The sequence below is a fragment of the Mobula birostris genome, chromosome 2, assembly GCF_030028105.1.
Source record: "Mobula birostris isolate sMobBir1 chromosome 2, sMobBir1.hap1, whole genome shotgun sequence".
NCBI lineage: Eukaryota > Metazoa > Chordata > Chondrichthyes > Myliobatiformes > Myliobatidae > Mobula > Mobula birostris.
The window spans coordinates 199,001,624-199,020,635 of record NC_092371.1 but is presented as its reverse complement, the minus strand read 5'-3'; the positions used below and the strand labels follow the sequence as shown (position 1 = coordinate 199,020,635).

Genomic DNA, 19,012 nt, shown 5'->3' with positions numbered 1-19,012 from the left:
CACCTCCCTCTTCACCTATCATCTGCCAGTTTGAACTTCCTCCCCTCCCCCTCTTATTCTGGCACCTTGCCCGTTCTTTTCCAGTCCTTAAGAGTCTCAGCCTGAAACGTCAACTGCTTATTCCTCTCCATAGATGCTGCCTGACTTGCTGAGTTCCTCCATCATGTGTGTGTGTTGCTCAAGATTTCCAGCATCTGCAGAATCTCACAACATCTCCATTATTTGTTTTTTTTTTCTCTCCCCAACTGCCCTGACTGGTTTATTATACTGAGAGCTTGAACTCTCAGAGCTCATTTTAGGTAGATTAAAAGATACCACAGCATTATTCAAAGATGAGTATGAAATGTCTGTCTGGTTTCAAAGGTAGTTGGAAGTAGAATTACCAACAAAATGGCCTGCGGGTATATAACAATTTAAGTATTTAAAAGACCTGCAAATTTATTCAGTATTCTATAAATAACTGTTGATGACACAAAGGTCGGGGGTTGAGGGTGTTGTGGATAGTCTGGAGGTTTGTCAGAGGTTACAGTGGGACTCGACAGGGTGCAGAACTGGGCTGAGAAGTGGCAGATGGACTTTAACCCAGATAAGTGCGAAGTGGTTCATTCTGGTAGATCAAGTTTGAAGGCAGAAGCTGCAGTGGAAGAAGCTGAGGCGTGACTGCGCCACAAAGTGCTGGTGGGGGCCGTCGCCAAGGGGAGAGTTGGACTTGGAAGCCTTGAAGTCCCCCATTTTGACAAAGTACAAGGGAAAGAGTGACGAGAACTGGTCCAGAATGACAGAAAGGCAGCTGTGGAGGAGGAGAGGACCAGCAGAGCATGGCAATGAAACAGCAAGGAGCCTGGACCAAATGGGAGCGGGTGTTCGAGTGAAATATCACATGGAACAATCTCTGGAAGGTGAATCCACACCGCATCAGGTTCCTTATCCAGCCTGTTTATGACGCCCTTCCTAGCCCAACCAACCTGCACTTCCGACCAGTTTGCCCCCTCTGTGAGAACACCGGTACGCTAGAGCATATTCTGAGCTGCTGCCCCAGAGCTCTTGCCGATGGCCGTTATCGGTGGTGGCATGACCAGGTCCTCTGGACAATTGCTGAGACAATCTGCAGCACCCTTAACATCTGCCGGAAAACAAGTCCAGTCAAGAATACCATCTGCTTTGTCAAAGAGGGGAGAGACCAACAGAACACCAGAAAGCAACCGGGTTGCTCTTCACTGCGCAGGACTGGAAGCTAAAAGCAGACCTGGGAAAACAGCTGCAATTTCCTCCCCACATCACAGAGACTACATTGCAGCCCGACATTGTGTTGTGGTTCGACTCATTGAAGCATGTTCTTATGCTTGAGCTTACTGTGCCGTGGGAAGAATGCATGGAGGAGGCCTATGAGGCAGAAAAGAGCCAAATACAAAGATCTGAAGAACAACTGCCAAAGAAGAGACCGGAGAGCAAAGTGTTGGCCCGTGGAGGTTTGGTGTCATGGCTTTGCAGGCCAGCGGCTCTGCAAAGTATACACTGCACTTGGAATCACAGGGTAGAGAAGAAGGAGAGCCATTTCTACCATCACAGATGCAGCAGAGAAAGCATCAAGATGGCTCTGGATAAAAAGGGCAGATCCGTGGGCTGCTGCTAGGGCACAGGCCGGGGTCCGATCAACCCTGGTCGGGTCGCCTGGGCGAGGGTGTATGATGCTGAAAGATCTGAAACACCCGACGACCCCTGGTAACATCACTGATGATGTGCCCTAGCTTAACATCATGCAGATGTTTCTGTAAGAAAAAGAAAAAAATTGATGGTAAGATTCTTGGCAATGTGGAGGATATGAGAGATCTTGGGGTATGTGTCTATTGGACACTCAAAGCTGCTGCACAGCTTGACAGTGTTTTTAAGGAGACGTATGATGTGTTGGCATTCATCGACCGTGGGATTGAGATCAAGAGCCGTGAGGTAATGCTACAGCTATATAAGACCTTGGTCAGACTCCACTTGGAGTACTGTGTTCAGTTCTGGTCACCTCACTACAGGAAGGATGGGGATACTATATTGAGAGTGCAGAGGAGATTTACAAGGATGTTGCCTGGATTGGAGAGCATACCTTATGAGAATAGGTTGAGTGATCTTGACCTTTTCTCCTTGGAGTGACGGAGGATTAGAGGTGACCTGATAGAGGTGTATAAAATAATGGGGGGCATTGATTGTGTGGATAGCCAGAGGCTTTTTCCCAGGACTGAAATCGCTAACACGAGGCGTCATAGTTTTAAGGTGCTTGGAAATAGGTACCAAGGCGATGTCAGGGGTAAGTTTTTTTTACACAGAGAGTGGTGGTGGAAGTGGATACAATAGAGTCTTTTAAGAGCCTCTTAGATAGGTATATGGAGCTTAGAAAAATAGAGGGCTATGCACTAGGGAAATTCTAGGGAGTTTCTAGAGTAGGTTACATGGTCAGCACAACATTGTGGGCTGAAGGGCCTGTAATGTGCTGTAAATTTCTATGTTCTATGTTCTTATAATTAAAAAAAACCTTTAAGCTATCATCATGGTGAAAGTTTGTTCAGATTACACATAGACATAATGGCCCCAAGATCAAAATAACTTTGCCTTAGTTAGTGTTACTCACAGATCAAATAAACACCCAAGCCTATTACAATTGTATCATTCAATGATTCTTCAGACAGATTATGCCACTCACACCGAAAATTGAGGATACTTTCCACTTTCACCTAATAAAAGTTAGGTTCTTTGCATTCTTATGTGGAAAAAAGTAGGTTATGGAGGGCTATGGTCCAGATGCAGGCCAGCATGGACTAGATGGGCCAAAGGGCCTTTTACTGTGTGGTACTATTTTATCACTCTATAATCTTACATAGCAGTCCACCACAGAATGATCAAACCAGCTGTAAGTGTATAGTCACTTTGGTTATATCTAAAAGTCAGGATACAGGTAGGATGGTTTCCGATAATGAGAATCTAGGACCAAAGGGTGCAGTTTAAGAATAGAGGGATGTTCATTTAGAACAGAGATGAGGAGGAATTTCTTTAGCTAGAGGGTAGTGAATTTGTGGAATTCATTGATACAGGTGGGTGTGGAGATCAAGTCATTGAATATATTTAAAGCAGAGGTTGATAGGTTCTTGATTAGTCAGGCTACAAGGAAAAGTCAAGAGAATGGGATTGAGAGGAATAATAAATCACCCATGATGGAATGGCAGAGCTGACTTGATGGGCCAAATGGCCTAATTCAGCTCCTATGTCTTGTGGTCTTAAAGATTAAAAGGTGGACACAAATAAGGAATTGTAAGAAAAATTAAGCTGCTGGAAGAACGAGACAAGCATCATCCATTAAGGTAAAGTGATAAAGTGATGGTCCTCAGGCCTTGCCCCTCACCCCAGCACCACACCTACCATCACCTCCCCCCCCCCACAAACTCCCTCTAACACCATGATGTCAGTTTTCAGCACAGCCTCACTTTTGTACCATCGTGCACACACCTCAAAAAATTCCAGAACCAACATGACAGAGCTCTTCTTCTGTAATCTTCACCACTGAGGCAACTTCTTCAGCAGGGAATCCATATCCCCACTGGTGACACTTTCTTCACATTTCCAGCACTTGGCCCTCCACTTGTACACCTCCTTCTGGCCTCTTATCTTTTTCTGACCTTTCTCATTTCTAATTGCCAACATGGCATCAACTGTCTGAACTTGCCCAATCAAATTACCCATTCCAACTTTAGCCCCTTTCAATATTCACTTTGCACCAATCTGCAAATAAGGTGGTGGCAGTGTTGTCTGGCACAGACTACTACCTTGCAGAGGCTTGACCCAATGAATTCTTCCAGCAACTTATTATAGGTTCAGATTCCAACATGTTCAAAAGTTCAAAGCAAGTTTATTGTCAAATTACATATATATATATATATATATATATATATATATACACACACATACACACACACATATATATATATATCATAGAAAACCCTGAGATTCATTTCCTTGCAGAGATACTCAATTAATCCCTAATAGATTAGTAACTATAACAGAATCAATGAAAGGCCTTGCCAGCTTGGGCATTCAAAGTGTGCAGAAAAACAATGAACTGTGCAAATACAAAAAGGGAACAAACAAATAAACAATAAATATGGAGAATATGAAGTGAAGAGTCCTTGAAAGTCAGTCCTTAGATTGTGGAAACTTTTCAATGGTGGGGCAAATGAAGTTCAGTGGTTCAAAAACCTCATGTTTGAGGGGCAATAACTGTTCCTGAACCTGGTGGTGAGTCATGAGGCTCCTGTACCTTCTTCCTGATTACAGCAGTGAGAAGAGAGCATGACCTTCATGGTAGGGGTCCCTGATGATGGATGCTGCTTTCTGGCGATAAAATGGTTCATGTAGGAGTGCTCAATGTTGGGGAGGGCTTTACCTGTGATGGACTAGGCCATATCCACTACTTTTATAGGATTTTCATTCAAGGGCATTGGTGTTTCCATTCCAGGCTGTGACGCAGTCACACATCTCAAAGGTTTCAAAGGTACATTTAATGTCAGAGAAATGTATACAATATACATCCTGAAATTCTTTTTCTTCACAAACATCCACGAAAACAGAGGAGTGCCCCAAAGAATGAATGATAGTTTAATGTTAGAAGCTCCCCCTCCCACGCAAAAGCAGCAGCAAAGCAATGACCGCCCCCACCGAGCACTATTGGTGCAGCAAAGCGTCAACAAAGATAAAAAAATTTGCAGTACCCCAAAGACTACTCATTCACCCGATAATTTGACACACCACAGACTCTCTCTCTCCCTAATAAGGGAAAAAGAGGTGTCGCTGTTTCACAGAGAGAGGGAAGACATAACAAACAACTCACTGATTTATGATGTTAAAAGTCTGTTGCGCTGCTTCTTCCGAGTTCTGTGCTCAAAGAACTCAGGTCTCTGGGCACAAAGCCAGTAGCCAGCTTGCTGCTTTCAATCTTCTGTCTCCCACGACACACTAGTTTCCTGCAGCGGCATCGCCCTCGAGTCTGCCCGCCTCCAGAGCCATGAAATCCCGGAACCCTGACAGCTCGCTAGTTTTCTAGGCCACAACTTTGGTATATCAAATAGTGGCCAGTCTTGAGAACCCGAGAGGGTGTCCCATTCCCACAAAGAACCGAAGTCAGTGCGTAACTCCAGGTCAGGGTCTTCAAAGGAACCCTGAAGGGGAAAAATAGATATTAAAGATAGAAATAGAGCTGTTTCTGAAGATCCAAGCAAAGGAGTCGCCGTTAGGCTCCATTGTTCTCCTAAGCTCCTCCTCCTACATCTATAGAAGTTTTAGATGTCATGCCGAATCTTCACAAGCTCCAAAGGAATTAGAGGCACTGCTGTGTTCTCTTCATAATTTGACGCATATTGGGCCCAGGACAGTTCCTCCGAAATGATAGCACCGAGGAATTTAAAGCTGCTGACCCTCCCCACCTCTGATCCTTCAATGAAGCCAGGCTGACAGAGCACAGGTTTCTTCCTCCTGAAGTCAGCTCCTTGGTTTTACTGTCAAGGGGTGAAATAAGGGGTGGTGTTGAGGCACCACTCAGCCAGATATTCAATGCCCCTCCTATATGCTGATTCAATACCAACTTTGATTCAACCTACGACAGTGGTGTTGTCAACAAACTTGAATGTGGCATTGCAGCAATGCTTAGCAACACAGTCGGAAGTGTAAAGTGAGTAGAGAAGGGGGCTAAGCACGCAGTCTTGCAAGGCACCTGTTCTGATGGAGACTGTGGAGATGTTGCCAATCTGAATTGATCGGGATCTGCAAGTGAAGAAATTGAGGAGCCAATGCATGAGGAGGTATTGTGGCCAAGGTCGTGAAGCTTATTGATTAGCTTTGAGGGGAAGATGCTATTGAATGCTGAGCTGTAGTCGATAAAGAGCATCCTGATGTAAGCATCTTTGCTGTCCAGATGTTCCAGGGTTGAGTGAAGAGCCAATGAGATGGTATCTGCCGTGGGCCTGTGGCTGTGGAGTGGAACGGACCCAAGTTGCTTCTCAGGCAGGAGTTTATATGTTTCATCACTGTGGATGTATGCTACTGGAAGATAATCCTGGAGGAAGATAACCATGTTCCTCTTGGGCATCAGTGTAATTGAAGTCTGCTTGAAGTAGGTGGGTACCTCAGACAGCTGAAGTGAGAGATTAATGATCTCAGTGAACAGGCCAGCCAGTTCATTAGCACAGGTCTTTAGTTACCCTGTGATGCACTATCAATTACGCCAAAAGAGTGGAAGTAAAGTAAATACCTGAAAGGCTTTTATTAACAGTAAAATGGACCCACGTCAATGCTGAATATCTATCCTGGACTGAGGGAGGAACAGTGACACAATCGCCTTTATTCAGGGGTCTGTGGGAGAAGCCACAGGAGCAGTCAACAGAGGGGCGTGTCCAGGCATGTCCAGACAGGTAACCCAGTTACAACCTATATATATGGTTTACCACACCCCGTCTGGCCCAGATGCTTTTCCTGGGTTCACCCTCCTGAAGGCTGCTCGCACGTTGGCCACAGAGACTGAAATCACAGGGTCATTGGGGGGTTGTAGTAGTTCATGATGGTTTCTCCATGTTTTGACGGTCAATATGAGCATAAAAGGCAGTCTCTAGTGTCTCCAAAAAGGGAACTATACTAGGCACATGAGTAGCGGTTATAGTATCCCTCTCACGGTATTCAACTGCTTTTCAAAAAATCCCCAAAGACTTTCCTACTCTGGTTTGCATTCAGTATGTTTATCTATATATAGCTTTCAATTTAAATCTTCTCCACCTATCCTGTTTCTAAGAGGTTTTTTAAATTAGACCTCCCTTCATTGTTCACAAAATTGTATCTTAGCTTCCGGAAGTCCTAAATCGGGAGTTCTAAGTAAGTTTTTTTTCTACTCTTTAATAACCCCTCCCTACACACACCCTGGGCTCGTCACCCAAACTGGAAGCAATACTGAGAGTGTAGCTCACTACCACACAGCAAGTTTTGTTTAAACTTGTGTACTGAAGTGAAAACTGGAAATGGCGAAAATACGCAGCAGATCAGTCAGCAGCAGTGCTTTTTTTTTAAAAGAGAGTTGACGCTTCAGGGTGATAACATTTCATCAGAACTACCGCAAAAGCTTTGCTCAGACTTCTAATTGCCCAAATAACTAAACTTCTGTTATTTCGTGTTACCTGCATCTTCAGCTCCCCTATTTTGACGACTTTCACAAAGTACTTGTCACGCAAACACATTCTTCACACATACCTTCTGAATTATAATCTGATATGACTGCACAGATTTCGGACAACTCGTTTTGATAAATTCCTAATCGCCTTCGCCACGCTCATCGGTTTCGCGATCTTCTCAAATTTGTCAAGTTAATTGAAGCGTTTAAAAATTAAGTTGATACACTGCCCTCTGAATTGCGACATCTCAAGCACTGTCCTTCTCAGAGAGCCTCTCTGGCACCAAATCGTTGCTGAACCCTCCCGAAGTCTTCTGTTCCCCCACCCCGCACAGTAGCCTGAATGCCCACATCAATTAAGCCTTGGAATCACATAGGGGGCAATGACACTTCTCCTGGAAGTGTATCTCATTGTTTGCAACACCACAGACTGCTCTCCCCCCTTTTCCAGGCTGGGATTCTGCACGAACTCGTTTGTTGACTTTATCACCACTTCCCCCAATCCCTTCGTTCAGGCCCACTTAGATTGTCACTGTGTGAAAAGCGTCTTTTTGTCTTGCTTTTATTTCTACTGTATTATTGTGTTCGTCAGCCCTGGCAGTAGTACACGCTTTAATAAATTCAACACTTCTTACCGCTTCACGCTGATCCGGAGCTGACGTGACAGCGTACTAATGAACAAGCCAGGAACACTCCACAGAAGCCCTCCCTCTCTATCTTTGTTCGCTTCTTCGTCAAGTCTTAGTTAACCAATGTAATCAGATCTCACAACTGGCGGCACACCTTGTACTTTGCCACCAGTTCAGGCTCTCTCTTTTTGCCCGCTCTCCCCAATGACTACGGAAGGAGCTCGGTGCTTGCGTTCAATAACAACGTCAAGAAAGTACACAAACGAGAAAACCTGCAGATGCTGGAAATCCAAGCAACACACATAAAATGCTGGAGGAACTCAGCAAACCAGGCAGTATCTATGGAAAGAAGTATAGTTGACGTTTCGGGCCGAGACCCTTCGCTGTCGTCGACCTTCTGTAGTGCACTCGCGAACTCAGAGAACGCGGGTTGCCCCTTTGGGCTACGATCCAAAAAAAAGTTCCCTGTACCTTTAAAGGGGCATAACACTTAAATAACTAACTCATCAAATTTGGTAAATAGAAAGACTGACGTTACCCGAGTCCACAAACCCATGAATGTTGAAGGTTACTGGCCTGACAGTGGAGTATTTAATTAGGAAAGTGCGGAACTCAGTAAATGTTAAGCCATAGTAAATTCAGTTAGGCAGTCGGGTGACAAGTCAAAACGTGAGCGGTTACAGTATGGAACTGGCCACAACATTGAATAATCTAAGGTAGAACACAGCAAACAACTATTAGGCTCGGGCTGAGCATTTTGTAAATTCCTTGATGCCCTATAAGTAATTAACATTTGACGTGTGACCTTCAACGCCAATAAAAGAACTACTTCTCACCCCGTGGGATTATAGTGGTATCTTCCACATGCGCACGTAGCCTCTACTTATTTACAATAGGATCATCGGTTTTACAAACCAGCCCTGTATTGGATAATGTTCGCTGTAAGCACTGTGATTGTTAAAGGGGTAGTTCCTTTGTTAGTTCTAGTTTTGGAAACAAAGGAGTCTGCGCAGTGATGTGTGTGTGGGTATTTGCGTCGTTAAGTGGAATGTTTATTTGCCTTAGTTCATTTACCATGGAGAGCTTTCTGACAGCCTGCATCACTGTCCGGTATGGAGGAGGCTGCCGTACAAGATCGAAAGAAGCTGCAGAAAGTTGTAAATTTAGTCAGCTGCATCTTGGATACGAGCCTCCGCCATGTCCAAGACATCTTCAAGGAGCGGTGCCTCATAAAGGCGGCATCCATTGTGAAGGAACCCCATTAGCCAAGACATGCCCTCTTCTCACTGTTACCATCAGGAGGGAGGTACAATAGTTTGAAGGCACACACTCAGCGATTCAGTAACAGCTTCTTCCCCTCCGCCATACGATTCCTAAATGGACATTGAACCCATGAACACTGCCTCACTTAAAAACATATACTATTTCTGTTTTTGCACTATTTTAATTTAACCATTTAGTATACTTTACTTACTGTAATTGATTTACTTATTTTTCTATATTATGCATTGCATTGTACCGCTGCTGTAAAGTTAACAAATTTCACGACATATGCCGATGATATTAAACCTGATTCTGATGTTTAAAATATACATTTTACTTAAGGGTGAATGCTGGTAAGGGAGACTCTGCTAACCCCAACCTCAAAAATTCACACTGGGTTCCTCCACCCATTGCAATACATTGGGTGATTGCAATTTGCTGATATAATCTAGTGCCAATTCGGAGCTTTCTAAATGTACTGGGGGAGGGGCAACGGTTAGTAATGCTTTCGCTGAGTTGCAGTCTTCACTTACCGGCCAAATTGATTCAAGACGGGCAGTGTTGTGGATAGTGTGGACGACATTGTGAAACATAGATCAGATACCGATATGGGCAGAGAAATGACATATTGGATATAATCTGGCAAAATGTTAGGTGTGGCATTTTGGGAGATCGAATGTACAGGGAGAGTGCATTGAGACTTGATCTTTATGTACCGAAGGATTTTGGGATGCAGGTCAATAACTCCATGGGTTGAAAGTATGTTGAAGAAGGCATATGGGTATGCTTGCCTTTTTTAGTCAAGGCATTGAGTTCAAGACTCGGGAAGTTATGTAAAACTCTAGTCAGGCTGCATTTGTAGTATTGCATTCAATTCTGATCTCCCTTCTCTAGGAGGGGTGTGAAGACTGGAGAGGTCGCAGTTGAGATGTTTCCTGGTTTAGAGGGCATGATCAGTATCATTTTTTTTCCCAGGGTTGAAATGTCTATTACTAGAGAGAATATTATGTCCAATTTTGATCACTCTGCTATAGGAACATGCTATTAAACTGGAAAAAGCACAGATGAGATTTACTGGAGCTGCTGGGACCCCAGGGGCTGAGTTATAGAGAGAGGTTAAGCAGGTTTGGACGTTTTTCATTGAAACTTACAATGAAGGCTGATCTTTAAAAAATTATAAGGTGCATAATTTTATCTACCTCTTTAAGATCACCACTCATTGAGATAGAGTGGATGTGCAGACTTTTCCTGTGGTAGAGGATTCAAGATCTGTAAGGCATAGTTCAGGTTATAGGTCAGAGGAAAGAGATCACTCTCTGATGATCCAGTTGGTGGTCAGGATATGGAATGACCTGCCAGTGGAAGTGATTGAGGTAGGTACATTCACAACATTTAAAATGGTTCTCAGATAGGCATATGATAGATAAGTTTAGAGGGCTATGGGCCAAATAAGGGCAAACAGGATTAGCTTAGATGGGAATCCTCATCATCATTGACTAGTTGGGCCAAAGGGCCTGTTCCCATGCATTATGATGCTATTAATGTAGCAAAGCATCAAGCATTAAGTACTCCTCAAAGTTTAGCACCTGGTGTATTAGGGCCTTCTTAGTGACAGACCTAAATAGTATTAGCATGGCCCAAGAACTCAACAACTTCACCATCCTGGGTGAGACCTAATCAGATGGAAGACATCAGATCAAGCAGTAAAGTGGAGAGTATGCCTTCAAGAAGGGGAAAATCTGCAAATTTTACACTGTCATTATTGGGAAGTTGGTGGTAGTGGTGATAATGGTGGGTGCTATTGTTGCATCATTAAGAATGAGCTAATCTGGTGTCTCAATGACTTTCCTTGTGAGAAAAGGGCCAAATGGCCTACTCCTGCACCTATTGTCTGTTGTCTATTGTCTAAAAGCAAATGCCTCAGAAGGCTTGGTGTAATGCAAAAATGGGCCCCACAATCAACAACACCTGTCAGAGCCCTGAAAGCAACACAGGAGCCAAAGAGAAATTCTCCTCTGACCTGCACCAACTCCCTATAACTTGATTCTCCTGATATCCAAAAATCTATCAATCTCTGCCTTTGATGTACTCAGTGACTATACTTTCAGAGCCCTCTGGGTGGAGTCTAAAAGTTCACTGACTTCCAGGTGAATAAATGTCTATTCACCTCGGTCCCAGATGACACAACTGTGGCTAACAAGACAAGTCAAAGCCAACATAAAAGCCAAAAAGAGGGCATATAATAGAGCAAAAATTAGTGGGAAGTTTGGGAAGCTTCTAAAATCCAATAGAAGGCAAGTAAAAAGTCATTAAAAAGGTAAAGATGGAATATGAAACTAAGCTAGCCAATAATATTAAAGAAGATACCAAGATTTTCTTCAGATACCCAAGTGTAAAAGAGAGATGAGAGTGGATTTTGGACCACTGGAAAATGATGCTGAAGAGTAGGAATGGGGGACAATAAAATGGCAGATGAACTGAATAAGTATTTTGCATCAGTCTCATGGTGGAAAACACTAGCAGTATGATGGGAGATCCAGGTGTCGGGGTCATGAAGTCTGTGAAGTTACCATAACTAGAGAGAAGGTTCTTGGGAAATGGAAAGGTTTGAAGTTAGATAAGTCCCCAGAGTTCTGAAAGAGGTGGCAGAAGAGATCATGGAGGCATTAATAATGATCTTTCAAGAATCACTAGATTCTGGAATGGTTCTGGAAGACTGGAAAATTGCAAATGTCACTTCACTGTTCAAAAAGGGAGGGAAGCAGAAGAAACTATAGGCTAGTTAGTCTGAACTCAGTGGTTGGGAAGATATTGGACTCGATTATTGTGGAGGCACATGATAAAATAGGCCATAGTCTGCATGATTTTCACAAGAGAAAATCTTGCCTAACAAATCTGTTGGAATTCTTTGAAGAAATAACAAGCTGGATAGACAAAGGAGAATCAGTTAATGTTGTGTACTTGGATTTATTTTCAGAAGGCCTTTGACAAGGTGCTTAACAAGCTATGAGGCCATGGCATTACAGGGAAGATTCTAGCATGGATAAAACAGTGGCAGGAGACAAGAGTGGAAATAATGGGAGCCTTTTCTGACTGGCTTCTGGTGACTAGTGGCATTCCACAGGGTCTATGTTGGGACTGATTGTTTTTACGTTATATGTCAATGATTTGGATCTGGAAGTTAATCACAAACAAGAGAAAATTTGCAGATGCCGGAAATCCAAGCCAAGTGCACAAAATGTGGGAGGAACTCAGTAGGCCAGGCAGCATCTATAGAAAAGAGTACAGTTGATGTTTTGGCCCGACACCTGTCATACCCAACGTACTGTAAATTGTGAGAACAATTTTTTGAGCACCTCCACTCCATCTGCCAAAAGCATAATTTTCCTGATGGCCTATCATTTTAATTCCTATCCTCAGTCCCATTCTGATTTGGTGGTCCATGACCTCCTATTCTGACACGATGATGTGGTGCTCCTCCACTTGCAGGACGGAGAAACAACACCTCAGTTTCTATCTGGGGAAGCCTCCAAGCTGATGGCATGAAAATTTATTTCTTCTTCAATAATTTTTTTTCTTTTTTCTCTTTTTTCCCCTTTCCCCTTCGCTCTTCTTCTATTCCTCGCTCTGGCCTCTTAGCTGTTCTACTCAGCTGCCTATCACCTCTACTCAGTGCTGCTCCTTATTCCCCTTTATCTTTCCAACCCACATGGCTTCACCTATCGCCTTCTAGCTTGTCCTCCTTCCCCCGCCCAACTTCTTCTCCCTTCCTTTCCAGTCCTGACGAAGGGTCTCGGTCCAAAAACATTGACCATTTATTCCTCTCCATAGATGCTGCTTGGCTTACTGAGTTCCTCCAGCATTTTGTGTGTGTTTCTCTGGATTTACAGCATCTGCAGAATCTCTTGTGTTTATGATTTGCTGATAAATATGGCTGATAAGTTTCCAGATATATTCTGTACATAAAAATAGAAAATGCTGAAGTAGCATCTGTGAAAAGAGAAATGTTAACATTTCAGACTTCTCATCTGAAATAGGAAATCATGAGTAAACATGCATTTAAATTTCAGAAAGTGGAGGGATGGAGGCAACAATAGGAAAATAAATGAGAAATCTACATTTAAAACCTCACTCACTCTCCAGCTTCAAAAACAAATTGCCACTTCGGTCTCTAATGGGCTCTTTCCCTAGTTGTCTTCCTGCCCTTATCACAGTTAAAAATTATCTATGTACACTTGAAAACCAAGGTTGTCTTGGTGATACTATTGCTTTTCGTGCCATCAGTGAGAGGGAAATGAATGCTTTTTAATCATATCCAATCTGTCTGGAGAAGTGTAAATCGAGAAAGCACAGTTACGCAGAGAAACTTAAGCACGCTGAATCTGTAACCACAAGTTTCTGGAAATCGAATTTAAAAAGTAGAAAGTTGGAAATTTGGAAATCAGCTAATCAGGTAGCATTTCACTGATTTGTAATATTAAATTTGCTTCACCCTCTATAGATGCTGCTTTGTCTACTGAGTTTTCAAACATTTTCCTTTTTTAATTCAGATTTCCAGCCTCTGCAATATTTTGGTTTTTAAGTAAGCTGAGAGTTATAGACATACAATATGGGAACAGGTACTTTGTTCCACAGTGTCCATGCTATCTGCCTAGTATCGATTTGCACTAATGCCATTTCCCAGCACTGGCCCCTGGCCTTCTGTGCTGTGGTGTTTCAAGTACTCATCTAAATAATGCTGAACCGCAGCTGTGGACTCATTTTCAGGGACTCTGCAATTCATTTTTCATGTTTTTTTTTACTATTTGCACAATTTGATCAAGGCATCAAGGCTGAGGACAAAGGATGAACCTGTGCTTAGCCCATTACTCCACGAGGTTTACTCGCTTCAGCACTGAACTGACTCTGCATTTGTTGTGTGCAACCATCGCCGATCACCTCAGCGCTGAACTGGTTCCGTGGCTGTGGACTCAGTTTTGGTGACTATAAGGTAAATGTTCTGTATGTTATTTGTTTACGTTTTTATTGTGTGCACGATTTGTTCTTTTTTCACACATTGGGGGTTTGATGTTCTTTGTTGTGTGTGTTTCACTAATGGGGAATATTGTGTTTCATTGTTTTGAGACTGCCAGCAAGAAGATGAAACTCAAGGTTGTATTCTGTATCCGTATTTTGATAGGAATTGTACTTTGAACTTTGGGAGTACCCTGGCAGCCAGAAAGGGATATCAACTGTACGTGTGTGCCCGCACTCATCTTTTGCTACTAGCACACAAAGGAATTTAAACTGTGCACAAAACGTTGTCACCCTCTATCTTATTGTTCAATATATTTCACGTCTGTACACAATCACATTTCCTTTTTTGGTTTCTGATGCAGACGGTGTTGACAGCGTGGAGTTTGCAATGATTTATCTGCAGATTTCAGAATGGGCTTATTTATACTGTTTTTATTGAAGAAATATTCAGTGCGCACACGTTGTTTTCACAGGGCAAAAAATTGCACAGCACAAGATTTTTGCGCACACTGGTCATTACAAATAGAGGGAACATTGGATGTCAGGTATCCCTTCAGGATCTGGGAGGACACTCTGCTGGCTAGGAAGAGATGTTGGAAACCAAGAGCAAAGAGCACAGTGAAGGAAGGTCACATGATTGTCACCTGGTGCATCTCAACCAAGGACATCACTGAGATAGTTTTGCATCCCACATTGAACTACCCTACTGTGAACCATCCAGAAAACAGAACAGCAAATAGGGGGATGTTTTGGGAACTGACGCCTTGTTAAAGACAGAATTTAATAGAGCACAAAAGCACAAACAGGAACAGTGATAATTAAAGAACTGATGGTTGAGGTAACTGTGGAACAGCACTAACAGGAATTTGAAGGAGTTAAAGAAACACATACCGTACTAACTGTATAAGATATCCATACTTATGTAGAAAAGATATACATATAAGGTATTCTTATATGGATTTATAGCCAGATTCACTATATTTATTACCAATAAAACACTAAGCAATATCCCTAAGGTATGTTATGTGAAAAAATATATAAAAGAATGTCTCATGAAATAACTAATAGCAGTGAGTCTGGAATCCAACCACTGAAGAAGACCCTGATTCTGGGACATTGGAGGAAACTGACCAAGACTGAACACTGGCCAGTGGGTCTTCAAAGTATTCTGTTTCTGAAAGTACTTAAATTCGGAATTGTGTAACTAAAAGTGCTGTGAAACTAGAAAACAAGTTTTGTTTTAAACCTTGTATTGAGTTTTTGAGTGATTTCAGTGTGGTCTTGTGGGCTTTTCAAGACAGTACTTTGAAAGTCTTACTAAAGAAGGGTAACACTGGATCTAATCTTCAGGAACAACAAATAATATGCTGAAGGAATTTCACAAGTTGAGCGCCATCTGTGAGAGGAAAGGAACTGTTAATATTTTGGCTCCCCACATCAGGAATCCTAAGGTGGCAGTCTGAGTGTGAAGTTGTAGGATGTCGGTGAGTCTAGATCAGTGGTAGTGATATTATGGGGGGAAATCTTTGAGGAATCAGGTTAATCTGCACTTAGTATGGATTAATCAGGAATAATGAGTATGGCATTGCTAAGGAATGGTCCTGTCTGTCACATTTGATTGAAATTTTTGAGGAGGTGACTAAGTATGTCCACAAGTGTAGTGTGTCTCATATGGTCTACACGGACCTTAGTCAGGACATTCACAAGCTCTCACATTTATTTATTTAGATATACAGTGCAAAACAGAAAACAGGCCATTCCAGCCCAATGAGGTGCACTGCCCAGCAACCCACCTTTTTAACTCGAGCCTCACAGGACAGTTTACATGACCAGTTGGTGTAGAGGCAAGAACCAGTGGTGCAGTGGCATCTGCATCGGACTTCGAAGCACACTGAACTTCATCGCAGGGTCTTATCCTGAAACGGCCACTATTCCGTTGCCACCACAGATGCCGTCACCTATAGTGTGGTGACAAGAACTGCACAGAGTTCTCAAACTGCGGCCTAGCTAATTTGAAGGCCAGCGATCCATGTAGACTGATGTTGAGTTGGCAAGTGCTGTGGATGAAGACTAGCAATTCCCGGGGAAAGGGGCTTGTTTTGCTGCTGTTGTTTTGTTTTATTGCTTGTGCTGTTCTGCTGAAGATTATGGCCATGCTATGCTGGTGCCAGAATGTGTAGCGAAGCTTGCCGGCTGCCCCCAGCACATTCTTAGGTTGTGTTGATTGTTGACACAAGCAGCCCATTTCACTGTATGTTTTGATGTACGTGTGACAAATAAATGAATCCGAATCCTTTAGCCACAATTCATCCGACTTACCCTCTTATTTCTTTACATGTTATTAGAATATATAGTGCCTTGTAAAATTATTCAGCCCCCAACCCTTTGTTCACATAGGTGAGTATTACCACCAGGGATTTTGACCAATTAAACAAAGATTTTTTATTTGTGAATCTCATGCTCCTTTTTTCACAACAGAGCCCCCAAAACAGGGAGAATTGTAAAGCATGAGAAACTAAAAATTCAGAAATGGAGATCTCAGCAGTTCAAAAATATTCATCCCCCTTCACTCAGTACTTAGTTGAACCACCTTCCACAACTATTTCAGCCAGTAGACTTTTTCGATAAGTCTCTATTAGCTTTGCACAACATGATGGAGCAAGGTTTGCCCAATCCTCCTTGCAAAACAAAATTGCTCAATCTGTGCAAGGTTGATTGAGGTGCAGCAGTGGACAGTAATCTTGAGGTCTTGCCAGAGATGTTCATTCGGGTTAAGGTCAAGACTCTGACTGGACCACTCAAGGTCATCAATCTTCTTCATCTGAAGCCACTCCATAGCCGCTCTGGCTGTGTGCTTTGGGTCGTTATCTTGCTGAAAGACAAAGTTCCTCTCCAGCTTAAGCTTTCTGGCAGAGGCTAGCAGGTTTTTATCCAGGATTTCTCTGCACAAGATATCCTGCATTTAGCAATATTCATCTTCCCATCAATCCTGACCAGATTTCTATTCCCTGCTAATGAAAGCATCCCCATAGCATGATGTATGCGCCATTCTGTACAGTAGGGATGGTGTTAACTGACTGATGCACAGTACTGTATTAGATTTATGCCACATAAATCCAAGTGGTGAGGCCAAAAAGTTCCACTTTAGTCTCATCTGACCATAAGACCTTCTTCCACATCTTTACAGTAACTTCTAAGTGATGCTTTGCAAAGTCTTTACTGGCAAGGAAACACTTTTTTTAAAGTCAGGTCTTCTTCCTTGTCACTCTTCCATAAATATCCTTTTAATGCAAAGCATTAGAGATTGTGGAGCCATGAACTTCATCTCCAGTTGCAGACACTGACTTCTGCAGCTCATTCAGAGTGACTGTTGGTGTCACAGAAGCCCTCTCTTTCAAATGCCATTCTTCTAAATTTGGAGGGGCAGCCTGACCTAAACAGTATGGCTGTGGTTTCATATTTTTCCCCTTTTTTACGATGGACTTCACTGAACTCTGAGGTATGTTCAGTGCTTTTGAGATAGTCTTGTACCTGTTCCCAGATTTGTGCTCTCTATTATAATTTCCCTAACTTGTACTGAATGCTGTTTTGTCCACATTTTGATTTGGTCTGTTGAAAATCTACCATAATATACCATAATATATTTATTCTTATGAATTCATTGAAAACAGGTGATTGTCTAATTTTCTACATCAACAATCTGGGTGAGTTGGTAAGATAATATTTAATATTGTACCTGAGGAGAGTTAGTGTTGTAATTACAATAGAGATTAATACTTTTTCACTATTTTGGTTTTGATTTTTAGTGAATTGTTGACAGCTTTTGAATTGTTTCCTTTTAATTTGACATGATGCACTATTGCTCAAAGATTCTACTTCAGTATATTTTAAATTTAGAAAATGAGACAGTAAAATGTGGAAACAAACATGACAAAATCTGCAGATGCTGGAAATCCAAGCAACATCGATTTCTCGAACTTCCAGTAATTACCTCCCCTTCTCCATTCCCCCACTCACCTTAGCTTCTTTCCTGCCCATCAGCTCACTCCGGTGCTCCCTTCTCTTTCTCCCATGGCCTTCTACCTTCTCCTATCAGATTCCCCCTTCTCCAGCCCTTTATCTCTTTCACCGATTGACTTCCCAGCTCTTTACTTCGCCCCTCCCCGCTTCCAGTTTCACCGCTCACCGACTACCTTACACTTCTTCCTCCCGTCTCCCCACCTTATTGCTCTGACTTTTCATCTATTTTCCTAGCCTGGAACGTTGACTGTTCATTCATTTCCACAGATGCTGCCTGACCTGCTGAGTTCGCTCCAACATTTTATGTGCGCGTGTGTTGCAGTAAAATGTGAAAATAGTTGTGGGGGCTGAATACTTTTTCAAGACACTGAATATGAATCATAAGCACACCATCGTGGATTCACATTCAGCAGAAGCACTTGGCTATGTACTATATACTGTACCACCATTATTGCTCTTGGACCCTCGCTCCGTCCCATTTGTTCTGCTGAATCAGTTGGCTGCCCAAACATATCGCCCCACAAGGAATTCTGCAGATGCTGGAAATTCACGCAACACACATCAAAGTTGCTGGTGAACGCAGCAGGCCAGGCAGCATCTCTAGGAAGAGGTACAGTCGACGTTTCGGGACGAGACCCGTCGTCAGGACAAACATATCGCCCCACTATTTTTCAACATGAAAAATGGTTTGCGAAAGGAATGCATTCCCCATTTCCTTTCCTCTATCTGGTAGTCACCTATTTCTTTCTCAAACACTGTACCCACTGCTTTTAGAGGGCTTATCTCAGGACTTTGCCCAACTCATTTCACTTCGGTTGTAGCACCACCCCGTCCAGTTCTCGCGCTCACCCGGCGCGTCCCGTGCGTGCGCGCGACCCGCACTGTTGGACAGGTT

At 42.8% G+C, this 19,012-nt stretch overlaps 1 protein-coding gene across 7 annotated transcripts in view; it reads right to left on the bottom strand.

The window, feature by feature from the left end:
- Positions 1-8,494, bottom strand: part of pla2g7 (phospholipase A2, group VII (platelet-activating factor acetylhydrolase, plasma)) — a 75,773-nt gene extending 67,279 nt beyond the window's left edge. For 3 of the 7 annotated variants that reach the window (XM_072251288.1, XM_072251285.1, XM_072251294.1), the window contains exon 1: positions 7,825-8,224. The gene's annotated coding sequence lies outside the window, so the exon portion shown is untranslated. Of the gene's footprint in view, positions 1-65; positions 3,336-4,867; positions 5,196-7,269; positions 7,436-7,824; positions 8,225-8,356 lie in introns of those variants that run through there. The other 4 variants (XM_072251286.1, XM_072251292.1, XM_072251289.1 and 1 more) reach the window with 4 other exon arrangements.
- Positions 8,495-19,012: the final 10,518 nt, after the last annotated feature.